The following is a 12,455-nucleotide window of genomic DNA, read 5'->3' on the forward strand; positions in this document are numbered from 1 at the left end:
TATCCTGAGTTGGAGGGGACCCACACAGATCATAAAATCTAGCTGCTGGTTTCACATAGGACCACACAAAAATCAGACCTTATGTCTGACGGCATTGTCCAGAACTGCAGCAAGCTCAGAGAAGTTTTAAATGTCCCTTTGCTTATTAAGAAATATTAACATATATCAAATTTATTACTTGTTTATTCAAATATTTATTTATTTATTAACATATCTCAAATGCTACTTTTCTTCCACTACTGTTTTTGTTTTTCAGCCCCTCAAACAATTTCTCTGACATCTCAGTCTACTGTGTTTTTTCAGTCACCTCTCATTCAGTAAGACTTTGTGAAACACTGACTTGTTGGTCTCAGGAGGGACGTTTTCCCCACTGTTGCCAGGGCTGCTGGTGTTTTATGGTAACAAGGACTAAGGGGAGAACACTTGTCAGTGAAACATCTTGATAAACAGTCCTTTTGCTTCTGCAATTACCATATTTCTTGATTACCAGGAAATAGGCACTTGATAAACATGTGGTTTCATTGTTTACCCATTCTGGCTTTCAATTAGAACCAGAAAGCAATAATGCACATTAGAACACTGCTTAGTTGGGTTTGAAACTAGGCAGCTAATTAATGATTAGACATTTGCACTTATTTATTTAAGACAATCTCCAGAGTCTTCAGTGACTGGTTTTTACAAAGATAATAGGCTTGTTAGAAAGCTAGAGTAATAGCATCTCCTTTTGGAGTTTTTTTCTTGCTCTTTAAATCACTTGTTATTATTTTTAATTTAAATACTTTTGTCTGGGTATCAGGTATTCAGCACAAGCATAGCACATTTCTCCACACATGGTAGACTGGATGTTGCAGTTTCCAGGCTTTTACCTGTTTTTACCTGTGTTTACAGCATTGTGGAGCTGCTGACCAAATCATGTTATCTGCATTGTTTCATTGTCATCATTTTTGCTTAGCTGCTAAGTATGGTTAATCAGTTGCACTTTGTTGGGCTATCATCTGGTAGTGCCTTTTATTAGTAGCTGATGGACAAACTTAGTACCAAAGTATTGCTGATAAGTATTACAGCATCTCTTGGCAGATCTTGAAGATAAAGCACTTTATCCAAAATCATTTGAGTATCATCTCTGGTTTCAGTCAAGAACTACTTATGAGCTACATGCATTTATTCTTGTGTGAAGTCTGTGTAAGCAAAGGCTGAAATGATCAGTCACGACAGAAGGTTTTATCACATTGAAATGTGCATGCTCAGGCATTGGAAAGAGGAGAGACCCTTAGGTGGGTGCAACGGGGTAAGATAGAACAACTGACCAGCAGCATCAGCAAGTCAAACTCAGTTAAAGTGATCATTTGGTAATATTAGATTAGGCATAAGTTTCCCTCATGACCTCCCAACACAATAACAATACTTTTCAAGCCAGGTTTTTTTTAATGGCTGTAAGTGAAAGCTTTTTGCCTTTTATCTTAAACTGGTTAAAATTCAGGATGACTTATTAGATCAATGGAAAGTACTTGTTTATGAAACAGGGCAAGTATAACAGCACTACCAAGCAGTAAACAGCATTTATTTGCAATTGAAATACATTGTATAAAGTATGTACTACTTCATATATCTTAAAGTATGAGTAGAGGTCATTTTAAGCAGCCAGTAATTAAGAGCAATGAAAATATGAGAATCTAGACAACTTTTCAAAATACATTAGATGCTTAAATCTCTATTATTTTCAGTGAGAGTTAAGCACATAATTTAGAAAAATCTGTGTTTACTAATATTAAAAAATGAGACTGGAACTTTACATTTTTTAAAAAATTCTTCATAGTTCATATCTTTCAGTTAGCAAGAAGTTACACAAACATTTGCGTGTTGCACGGATTCCCATTCATACAGTCTATATAAGGTGTGTTCATGAATACATATATAAAATGTATGTATATATGAAAATATGCTATTATTTTATATTAGTCCATGGCTGAGCATTTATGCTAACACTATACAAAATAAGGTAGGCCAGCTACTAACAAATGTTTTAAGATAAAAGTCACACTTTAATCATACTTTGTGTCTGTATGCATTATATATATCCACTGTCCCTTTTTTAGACTTAAGTGACTCATTTTGTTTTGAAGTTGCTCATTCATTTACATAGCTGAAGTTTGTGCTGGTATGCCTCAGAAACATAACTTCCTCACATGAAGAACATTTCATATGTTTTTAGCATAAATAATGTGGTCATTACTCCTAAATGACACACATTGCTTATTAATAGGGCTAAAAATAGCTTTTTAAATACCCAAAATGCAATTATGGAAATAATGCAGAAATAATCACAACATGACCATTTATGCAATTTAATTGAGTGATTCAGTGAACTGCTAGAATCATATGGCTGTAAGACAGCATCATGCTTTGCAGCCACATCTGTTGTCATTAATCTGACTTCCACTGAAATGCATGGGAAGACACCCTCTTGGTTCCACCAGAAATCTGCACTGATTTCTGCTGATTTCAGTAGGAAATGGATCCTTATCAATATGCTGAGTGAAATTCAAGAATGCAACCCTCATAGGTTACCTGGTGTTTTCTCAGAAGCTTGATAATGGCCTGTATCTTCCAGTTGGTTATAATTATAAAACAAGAGATTAAATTCACATCACACATCACACATTTCTGCAAAAGAAAATGAAATGCAAGAAGTTGATCTTGTGATTTGGAATAGTTTGTTGGTATAATCTCTCTGCTGTTGCAATGTAAAGACATGGAGGTTTTCAAGAAAAAGCTAAGTGTGGCACTGAGAGACATGGCTAGAGAGCATGGTGGGGATGGACTGATGGTTGGATTGAATGATCTTTCTTAGTAATCTTTTCCAACTTCAACGATTCTATGATTCTGTGAAAAATTCCTTTATGAAGTAGGCCTCAATGAGGTAATCTGGCTTCTCTCAAATAACGTCTATTTAAAATATAAATCTGAAATATTTCTGATATAAAAGAAGTTAGGAAGTAGTCCCTATGGAAATACGCATCCATAGACATTACAATGTCAGTTACAAAATATACATAAGGTGTTGAAAATCTGATGGGTGTGCTTTAGGAACTTAATCAGTTGAATATGGACTCAAGTTTCCTCCATGGAACATGGCCAAAACTTCTTGAGATGTTTCTTGACCTTGAATGCATACTCAGTGCATACACTGAGACACAGAACTGAAAGACCATCGGTTTTCAGGTAGGGACCGGTGTATATCTTGATGTTAGTGGCAACTGTACATGCTACAGGGATTCTAAACTGATAACAGGTATAATAAGCTGCTGTTTAATCATGAAGGAATAGAACTGTGAGTCACTTCTTACTTTGCTGCACTTAAGATAAAAAGTTCAAAATGCACTTTGGATAACAAACAACACTACAGGAAAATTTTTCACTTAAAAGATGTTGTTGGATTCTGCACTTTTTCTGTAGAACTACTTCATCATAATTTTGTAATATTTTAAAACTGGAAACAAATTGGGCAGCAAATTGTCCTAATCATGTTTAAATATCATGTTTACGTGTTACTGGAAAATTGAGAAGTTAGGGGCTAATAAAAACATCTGTGCTATTAGAAACTGTGCGCACAGTTTACTTCTTCCTGCATACAGTGCCCTCTGCAGGGCAAACTCAATCAAGTATAGGCTGCATTTTTTTTTTCATTAAGAACATGTATTTCAATTTTAAGAAGTATTTCAGAGGGAGTGGAAGTTTTGATATTCTAGCACTGTAACTTTAACCTCTTGCATTAGAATAGCATTGTCCTGGACAAAAATATTGTTAGTAATACAGGACAGCTGTGGTATATGAATAGTTTTTCATATTTAGCTTGTTATTTTTAGTTCATGATCTGAAAAGACCTAATTCTGGAGGCACAGCAGAACAACGTGCAATAGTAGAGGTCAGTAAGTACCCATAAAAAGAAATAAATTTAGTGATGGAAGAAATATAATGTTGCAAGAATACATGCAATGGTAAATTGTGAAAGGAAAAAGGAAATATACATACTAATGAAGACAGAGCCAGCAGGAAAGCATCCCAACTTCAGCCACACTGCAGCAGTAAAACTGGACTTTCTTACCAAGGTTATTGGAAAAAGACACAATTTTTCTCTGATTTTTTATTGAGTGAGAAAATCTTAAGTCTTTCCATTAACTTCACCTAACCCTTCCAGCTCCCATCAATGAGATGTCAGAATCTGGAGAGATTCCACAGTTCTAAAAAATAATTTTAGTTAAGTGAGTTTTGCAGGGTGGTATCATCTGAAAAAATGCACTGACTATAACATCTGCAATGGTAGAACATCAGTTAGAGAAGTGATTCACTTAGATTTTCCTACGCAGCCAATTCTTCATGTCATCTTATTCCACCTGCTATCAAAGCCTGAAGTGCTGCTGCTGTGCACAGGCAAGGCCAGCAAAAGTAGGAATTTTAAACAGATCCTAGAGATTATTCACAAAAAAAAAAAAAACAAAAACAAAACCCACAAAGAAACGGAGTATTAAAATGTGTATCAGGCAGTGCCAGAAATCTGAATTATTCTATGTTACATATATAAATTAATGCCACAGAATCCAGTGTTTAACCTGGATAAACTCAGACCATTTGATGTATATCCCACTTGAATGGCTAGCAAGTAGAAAACAGGCCCAGAATTATTTCCATTTCAAATTTGCACTTAAAATAGACAATTCAGTGGAAGAATATTCATCATATTTGCTAGAAATTACTTACAATAGGTATTTAAAATCATTAGTTTTGAAGGATAGATACGGAAACAATTTGGAGAGAAGAGATATAAATTTGGACCATATTGGCCATTATTAATGAAGAAAGCCATAGTTTTCTTACCCACCCAACCCACTCCTGGTTGTTCTGCTGTTTCGTATTTCAAAACGATCAGGAAGTGAATTTCCATTCAGTTCTTCCTCATAACTCCTGATCGCCTGTAACTTGACCACACAGGCACTAACAAATAACAGAACTTCTACCACTGCCTTCCTTGTTTATTTATTTGTTTGTTTTTCTCACCCTATAAGTGATTATTGCTTGCATGAAAGAGACAGTTTCTTAAAAAGAGAGAATGAAACATCCCTGGGTGAGAAACAGTTTCAGCTGTTATGGGGTTGGTACTCCTAAGCAGCACTGCGCCCTGATGCTCATCTAGTGCTTTAGAAACTGGAATAGGATTTCTGTCATCAACTGTACTGCAAAGATCATTTCTCTGCATTTTTGAGGAGAGAATTCAGCTCTGACTATTGGAAAAAAGAGGCAATTTTTACCCTGCAGAAATATGTCATTTGTTTTCTTTTAAGAAGTGGTGGGTTGGCAAGTGTTCTGCTCCTGTAGCACATGGATTCCACCTTTATTAGTGCCCTACTTCCTTCTCTTTCACACTGTAAACAAGCAAAAACAAAGCAAAACACCAGACAGCTGAATTTCAGTGCTTCACAGTTTGGTAAAGCAACAAATGTACACAAATATATAGCCAAATATGTATGATATAAGGGACATGAATAAATTTAGGCTAACGGCTATTTTCATCTACTGGGATTTCATATATTCTGCTAAAGTAAGCAAATACATCTGCTTAAAGACCTGTAGATTTAGGACATGCATCCTTAGCAGAATAGACTAAAATCCTACATACAAAAAGGCCCCCAAAATTTAAAAAATTCAGTGTGCATCTGAAGTTTCTATTTCAGGCTCTTCACATAAACAAAACTTGTCCAAAAAGAAATGAAATGTATTTGTACTAAATGGAATAACCTCAGTAATTTCTAGCATCTGCAATGTGAGTGAGCATTGTACTCTTCCATGGTTCTGCAGCGAGCCACATATAAATTTGTCCAGAATATCACAGTAAAGAGGGAAAAATAGAGATTAAATAATTCAATATTTTTTCAGTGCATTGTTTAATTTGCAAGGTGGAGATCTTAATTTTTGCATCTGAGAGCAGTATTTCATCAGTCTGCTTTGCTTCTTGATGAAACATAGTTGCAAATGAGGATCATGTACTGGTCAGCATATTTTAAGTCTCTTCTGTAGAGCAGCCTAAATTTCTCCTATACAGTTTTCACTGCTTTCCATTTTGGGGATGCCGCATCATTACTGAATTGTTGAGTTTCATTCAAACAAGATCCTTTTTTTTCACTCATAGCCATGCTGCTTTTCATATAAAGAACCACATGAATTTTGTAGGCTGCTGTTGTCAGGAGGGAAGGAAGAATTTCTTTCTGTTACCTCTTGCTGGCATGCCTTGCCTGAACAAATCAACCTTGTTACCGTTTTGTTTAGCAGAACCACTCTGGAGCCCTTAATCCAGGATAGTTTCTGTTTCTAGACACCTCCTCCTTTTTTCCAAAAGAGAGTGAGAAGAGAAAAACGAACACAAACCCTATTACTCAGGGATTATGCAGGGCTTGTTACCATAAGGGTAATTTTTACCTCTTGACTATTCTGGAGGAGAGGCTCATAAGACTTTCTGGGTTACAGATGTACAGCTTGGAAACTGTAACCCTTTTGTCTTCAAAATGAGGGAATCTGAGTGCAGTTCCAAATACAAAAGTGGAAGATCGTGGACCATACTTTAAATTTAAATGTAAATGACAGTAGGTCTGCATTTGGCCTAAATAATGCCCACTGAAATGTAGCTCATGGTCATTTCAACACATTTGCATGTAAAATTACATGCCATTTTGATCATTACTTAAGTCTGTCATCTTTCACACAGAGTAATACAGACATTGTCTTGAAAATATTTTCTGTAGTTAAAAGTATTTGTCCCAACATTTCCCCTTCACTTCAATTTCCTTGATTGAACATGAGCCAGCAGTGCGCTCTGGCAGCTCGAAAGGCAAATGGGATCCTGGGCTCCATCAGGAGAGGGGTGGTCAGCAGGGACAGGGAGGTGATTGTCCCTCTCTACTCGGCTCTTGTGAGGCCCCATCTGGAGTACTGTGTCCAACTTGTACTGTGTCTTGACTCAGTACAAGAAAGACATTGAGATTTTGGAAAGGGTCCAGAGGAGGGCGACTAAGATGATCAGGGGGCTGGAGCACCTCCCCTATGAGGACAGGCTGAGGGAGTTGGGCTTGTTCAGCCTGGAGAAGAGAAGGCTGCGGGGTGACCTCATTGCAGCCTATCAATACCTGAAGGGAACCTACACCCACGAGGGGAGTAAACTCTTCAAAAGGGCTGACAACAGCAGGACTAGGGGAAATGGATCCAAGTTGAAGGAGGGAAGATTTAGGTTGGATGTTAGGGGGAAGTTCTTTACAAGGAGAGTGGTTAGGCCCTGGAACGGGCTGCCCAGGGAGGTTGTGGATGCCCCGTCCTTGGATGTGTTTAAGGCCAGGTTGGACGGGGTCCTGGGCAACCTGATCTGAATGTGTGTGTTTGGTGGCCCTGCTAGGCAGGGGGGTTGGAACTACATGATCCTTGAGGTCCCTTCCAACCCGGGTGATTCTGTGATTCTGTGTGATTCTGTGATTCTGTGATTGCTGTAGAGGAGATCTCACTTAGCAACTTGCCCCATGTTGTCTCAGAATCAAATTTTATCTCTAATTTCAAGTCACTCTCAATCTACAGGAAAGTGTTATATCATTCTCAAAGTTTTCGTGTCTGTACTGAACCTCCAAGAAATAATTTTATATGAATAATTTTACTCTGGCTTTCTGGATCTATTTCTCATTTCAGTCCAAAGCTGAACCATAAGCAAAGCTTTGGGAACAGAGATTTGGATGCCCACATTCTAAGTGTAAATCAGTAAACAATTGCAAAGGAACATTTTGTTAAATTGTAGAACATCCTGAGATGGAAGAGACCCACAGAGATTGATGAGTCCTAATCCTGACTCCACACAGGACCATCCAAAATGAAATGAAAGGGTTGTAATTTTATTAAAAGAAAATACATCATGGAAAATATCTTTGGAAACACATTAGTGATATTTACTTGGTATTGGTTTGATGTAATGAATTTATTATAAATTCACTCTTGATATCTTAAGAGAGATCAATAAAGCAGAGATAAGTCTAATGTTTTCAAAAAGGGAGAACATAGAGCCATTATGGGGAAATATATTTTGCAAGATGGAAAAGCAGAATAGATTCACCAAGCTAACAGGAGGAGCAGAAAAATTCTCCCCACCTGTTTTCCTCTCTGTTCCTCTCCCTTGGCATGCTACAAAATATATTTTGAACAAATGGGCTTCAAAAACCTCCTGCTGCTTTTAGAATGGGTATATATTGCTGTAAAATTCAGGTCATATTTGTTCAGGTTTTGTATAAAAGTAAAAATAATACACATTCAATTTTTTTTTGTGTGACTGCAGTTCCAGAGAGATAACTTCAATTTCTTGGTGTCTTTGGCCCTCCCACGCTGCTGATATATTCTCAGGGACCAGCCAAAGAAACACAAACCATCAGCTTAGATCCAGAGACAAGAATAATAGTTGTTCAACATCACACAATCATATATCCCCATGAAAATTAATTTCACAGCTCTTGTGAGACGACTGTGAAGTCTCACATCTACAGCCTAATTGTAGCCTTAAAAATACATGATATGAATTACATTTCTTCCTAATATATCACTGCATCACTTTATATCATTGGTATCTGGAATGCAAAAGTAAATTCCCTTTCTGTCTGCTGAGTGCACATTGTTTTGACATTTCAAAGTTTCCACAGGTGTATTTTTTTTAATACCACATTATACATATCACATATAGGAAATGTTTGATCTGTATTTTCTTCGTCAGTCAATATTTTCCGAGTACTTGATATGAATGGGGAACTAGTGACTTCCAACATTATTTGTTTACAGAAATCATTCAAATTTCAAATTCGAATTCAGTGGCTGAACTGTTCAGAATAATTTCTGCTCCCTTTTAACTCCCTGAGAGAAAATAAATAGATAATACAAACTCAAAACAGCAACAAAAAAAAGTCCACCTTGTTACTTTGCTCTTTCCCAGTTCTTCTCCATAAACTAAGCTTGGATTTTTCACTGCAAACAGACTTCAGTAATGTTTTGTTTGATTCTCAGAGGCTCTGATCTTCAGCATTTTAAGGATTCACACCTGTACCTATGTTTTTCCCTATTCCAAGGGATGGACCACCTCCCCTGCGAGGACAGGCTGAGAGAGCTGCGACAGAGCAACCTGGGGAAGAGAAGGCTCAGGGAGAGCTGAGAGCAGCCCTTCAGCTTTTAAAAGGAAGTTTGTACAAAGCAAAGGTGTAGCATTGAATTCCTCCATGCATCCATTGACATACTTGCTGAACATTTTTGGAGACCAAACAGTGGATGTGAGCACAGTGAAGAGGTGGGTGCTGCGTTTTAGCAGTGGTGACAGCAGCAGTGGGTTACCTCTGCTGGCACAAACTGTTATTTGTGGCATGTAGGCTCTTGCTCATCGCTGGTGAACATGCACAATTGATGGTGGTGACTGCTAAAAAACAGTATTTTGTTCTGAGAATTTGCTCTATCAAATTTATTCTTGTTATTAGAGTTATTGTTCTCTTTGTATCTGTTGTATTTTCCATGGAAATAAGTAGGAGGCATTACTTTTGGAGCCACTTGTAGGTACTTTTAAACAAGAAAGTGCTACAGAGCTTCACTAATAAGCACGTCATTGCATCAAAGTTATTTTCGATTTGTCTTGCAGCATTCATTCATAGGCTGTCAGCTATGCATGTTTGTTCTTTTTAGCTGCTTTCATCTCACTAAAGCTGCCAAAACTAAATGAACTGAAAACAAATAAAAAGGGTTTTCCATCCCAATTCTATGCTTATTTTGCTGTCTGTTTGACCCTAACTGCAGCAGTGACATGCCTAGTCTTGAGAAACAATTAATGAAAAGGCCAGCAGAGTCTAGCACCAGTGAGAATAACTGATTGTTTTCTCTTTCTCTGCACTATGTTCTGCAGGAAATATAAATTAGAATTGTAATGGGCAGGTTGATAGAACTGACCTAATAATTTAGCTGTCAGGCTATTCACAAGCATGGAATTCTCTCAAAAACCCTTTTCTTCGTCTTTTGTTTAGCAGAATCTCAGCTGGGTTTCCCAAAGTAGAAATATCATTCTGTTTCCTTCTCTTTCAGTGTTACTGTCTTCTTGTCTCAGTAGGGAACAGCTTAGTTCAAAGGCATATTAATACCATACATCAGTTTTCTGCTTTTTTTTTTTTTTTTTGTACATTGGCTTAAAGTATTAAAAAAAAAAAAAAAGAACCTCTCATGAATTACAGCTGATTTACAGTATTTCTGAAAAAGAAAAGAATGAAGAACCTTTGTTCTCAGCTAAACACATGAAACTGCTTCTTTTGCCAAATAATTTCAGTGTTGGTTGTGTTGGTTTGTATCAGCCAATCTACAAAAGATGTATCTCCTCAGACTCTTCTGTGTTGATTTGTTAGCATTTCATAAAAGACAAAGATAAAAATATTCATATTGGGAATTCTGAGCAAAATCTTTTAAGTACTGTTACATCCCCATCTTGTTTAACATTGAATAGCAACAAGTCACAAAAAGAATTGTTTCACTTGCTTCTACTTGTCAGATATTTTTAAGGGAAGAAGTCTGAAATGGGGAGCACTAATAAAAATTAATTACTGAATGATAATGATAATGATGTGCTGCTGGATAGTTAGGCAGTGCTTTGAGACAGCGATAAGACAGTAAACGTCTCTGAGATGATTGATTCTTCAGGCTTGAATCTCTGTAACTCAGATCCTGCTCAAAATGTAAAGACAGACATGGATGTGTTTAGAGAATGTATAAGACTGTGAGGAGTTCTGACATTGCAGTAGCAAAATAAGTAAAAATAGCATTAACTGCAGAAAGCAGTTGGAATTCTCATTCACCAAACAATGTATTTTAGTCTCCTCATTATGCTACAATACTTCTTTAATGATGCTGCAGGGGAGATTGCTGAATATACCATACAGTGTTTTTTTTCTAAAAGATGATGCTTGGATTGCCAGCTCAAAGCACCACAGTCCTGCTTAAATTCAACAACTACAGGTGAGCATTTGGACAGGTTTTCTCCCAGACTAAACAAACTGTGGAGTATTTATATTACAGCAGCTCCTTGGAGCACAAATGATAGGTCAGTACTCTAACTGAGGAGATGCTGCAGAGATCTGTACGTCTTCCAAAATGACAGTAGTGCCACAGAGCACTTTCCAGTTGTGACTATCAAAAAGATGGAAAACAAGTCAGATCATGAGTTAGCTGTCAAAACCCCACTGCATAATGAAGATTATAGTACTAAGATATTAATATCATGCTGTACTGAACTGTTGTGTACCATGCTGTCATTACCAGATTATCAAAGCTTTTCTTACTTGTGAATTAAGCAAATAACGGAAGCAAAAATTTCCATTGTAAATGAACTGCAAGAAGAACATTGCATAATGTTCATTACTTGTGTGAATTTGAAAACAAGAAAACATCTGTAGACTCAACTATGAAGTATTTCCATTGCTGCACTGGTACCCAAAGGTATCTTTCCAAGTTAAAGCACTGGCATTTGTATGAGAATGCTACAGGGGGATACCGAATGTGCTCATCTGTAGGTTTAATTTTTGGAAACACTGCAGTCATTGTATAGTGAGCCAATTTCTTCATTATTACATGCAAGTAATTCAGTTTTAGGAGAGTATATTTCTTTCCAGATAATTTCTATTTTTGCAGTGTTAGGTATTCTTTGTGCATACAGGGTCTTAATGCATACAAGTAGAACAGAAATCCTCACTGAAACAAAAGCTATCGTTGGTCTGGCAAATACAGTCTACATTTCTCATTTAAGTATATTAATAGTACACAGACATAAATAACTCCTCTATTTAATTCAGATATGATAACATCATTACCTTAGCTTACTTGTGGCTTGACATATAATCAACTGAGATACAAAAGAGGAGACACAATGAGTTCTTAGGAAAGCTAATCATTCCACAAGGTAACTGAATTTAGATGCCCTCTTCCAAAATGCTCTTAATATCCTATTTCAGTAGAAGTAGCTGGGCTGTTGTGGGGGATCTATTAGGCTGGGGCTTGAACTGGTGGAACTGGTGATTGAGCACCTGGTGAAGGTGTGTGTCTGACTAGGGAGCACAGGCAAATTGCTTGCACCTGTGTTTCCCATGTGACTAGAAGGGGTGTACCCAGGGTTAAGTCCCCCCTGGGCTTATATAAGGGCCAGTCACTGAAAAGACAGCATCTCTGATGTAGGTTGTATCTTGAGTAGGTGTGTTTTGTACCCAGAGAGTTCTTTCAGCACATGGGTGAGTTCAGCTCTTCTTTCTGTATCTGCCTGTCTGCTCTACCTGCAAATACTTTGCCTGCTATTGCCAAGAACTTGTCAGAAGTGGTTTTGCTTGTGAGCAGGGCAGCTGTATTGAGGTTATCAGAAATGATTCCAA

General features: G+C 37.2%; 1 long non-coding RNA gene across 3 annotated transcripts in view; it reads left to right on the forward strand.

Annotated features, from left to right (window-relative positions):
- The window catches only part of LOC122163803, a 36,377-nt gene extending 27,171 nt beyond the window's left edge, over nucleotides 1-9,206 (forward strand). For all 3 annotated transcript variants that reach the window (XR_006170050.1, XR_006170049.1, XR_006170048.1), the window contains one exon: nucleotides 9,138-9,206. This is a non-coding gene — a long non-coding RNA (uncharacterized LOC122163803). The remainder of the gene's footprint in view (nucleotides 1-9,137) is intronic.
- Nucleotides 9,207-12,455: the final 3,249 nt, after the last annotated feature.

Source organism: Centrocercus urophasianus, unplaced genomic scaffold (genome assembly GCF_019232065.1).
Source record: "Centrocercus urophasianus isolate 14NV4802_14NV808 unplaced genomic scaffold, USGS_Curo_1.0 seq_24, whole genome shotgun sequence".
Taxonomy (NCBI): Eukaryota; Metazoa; Chordata; class Aves; order Galliformes; family Phasianidae; genus Centrocercus; species Centrocercus urophasianus.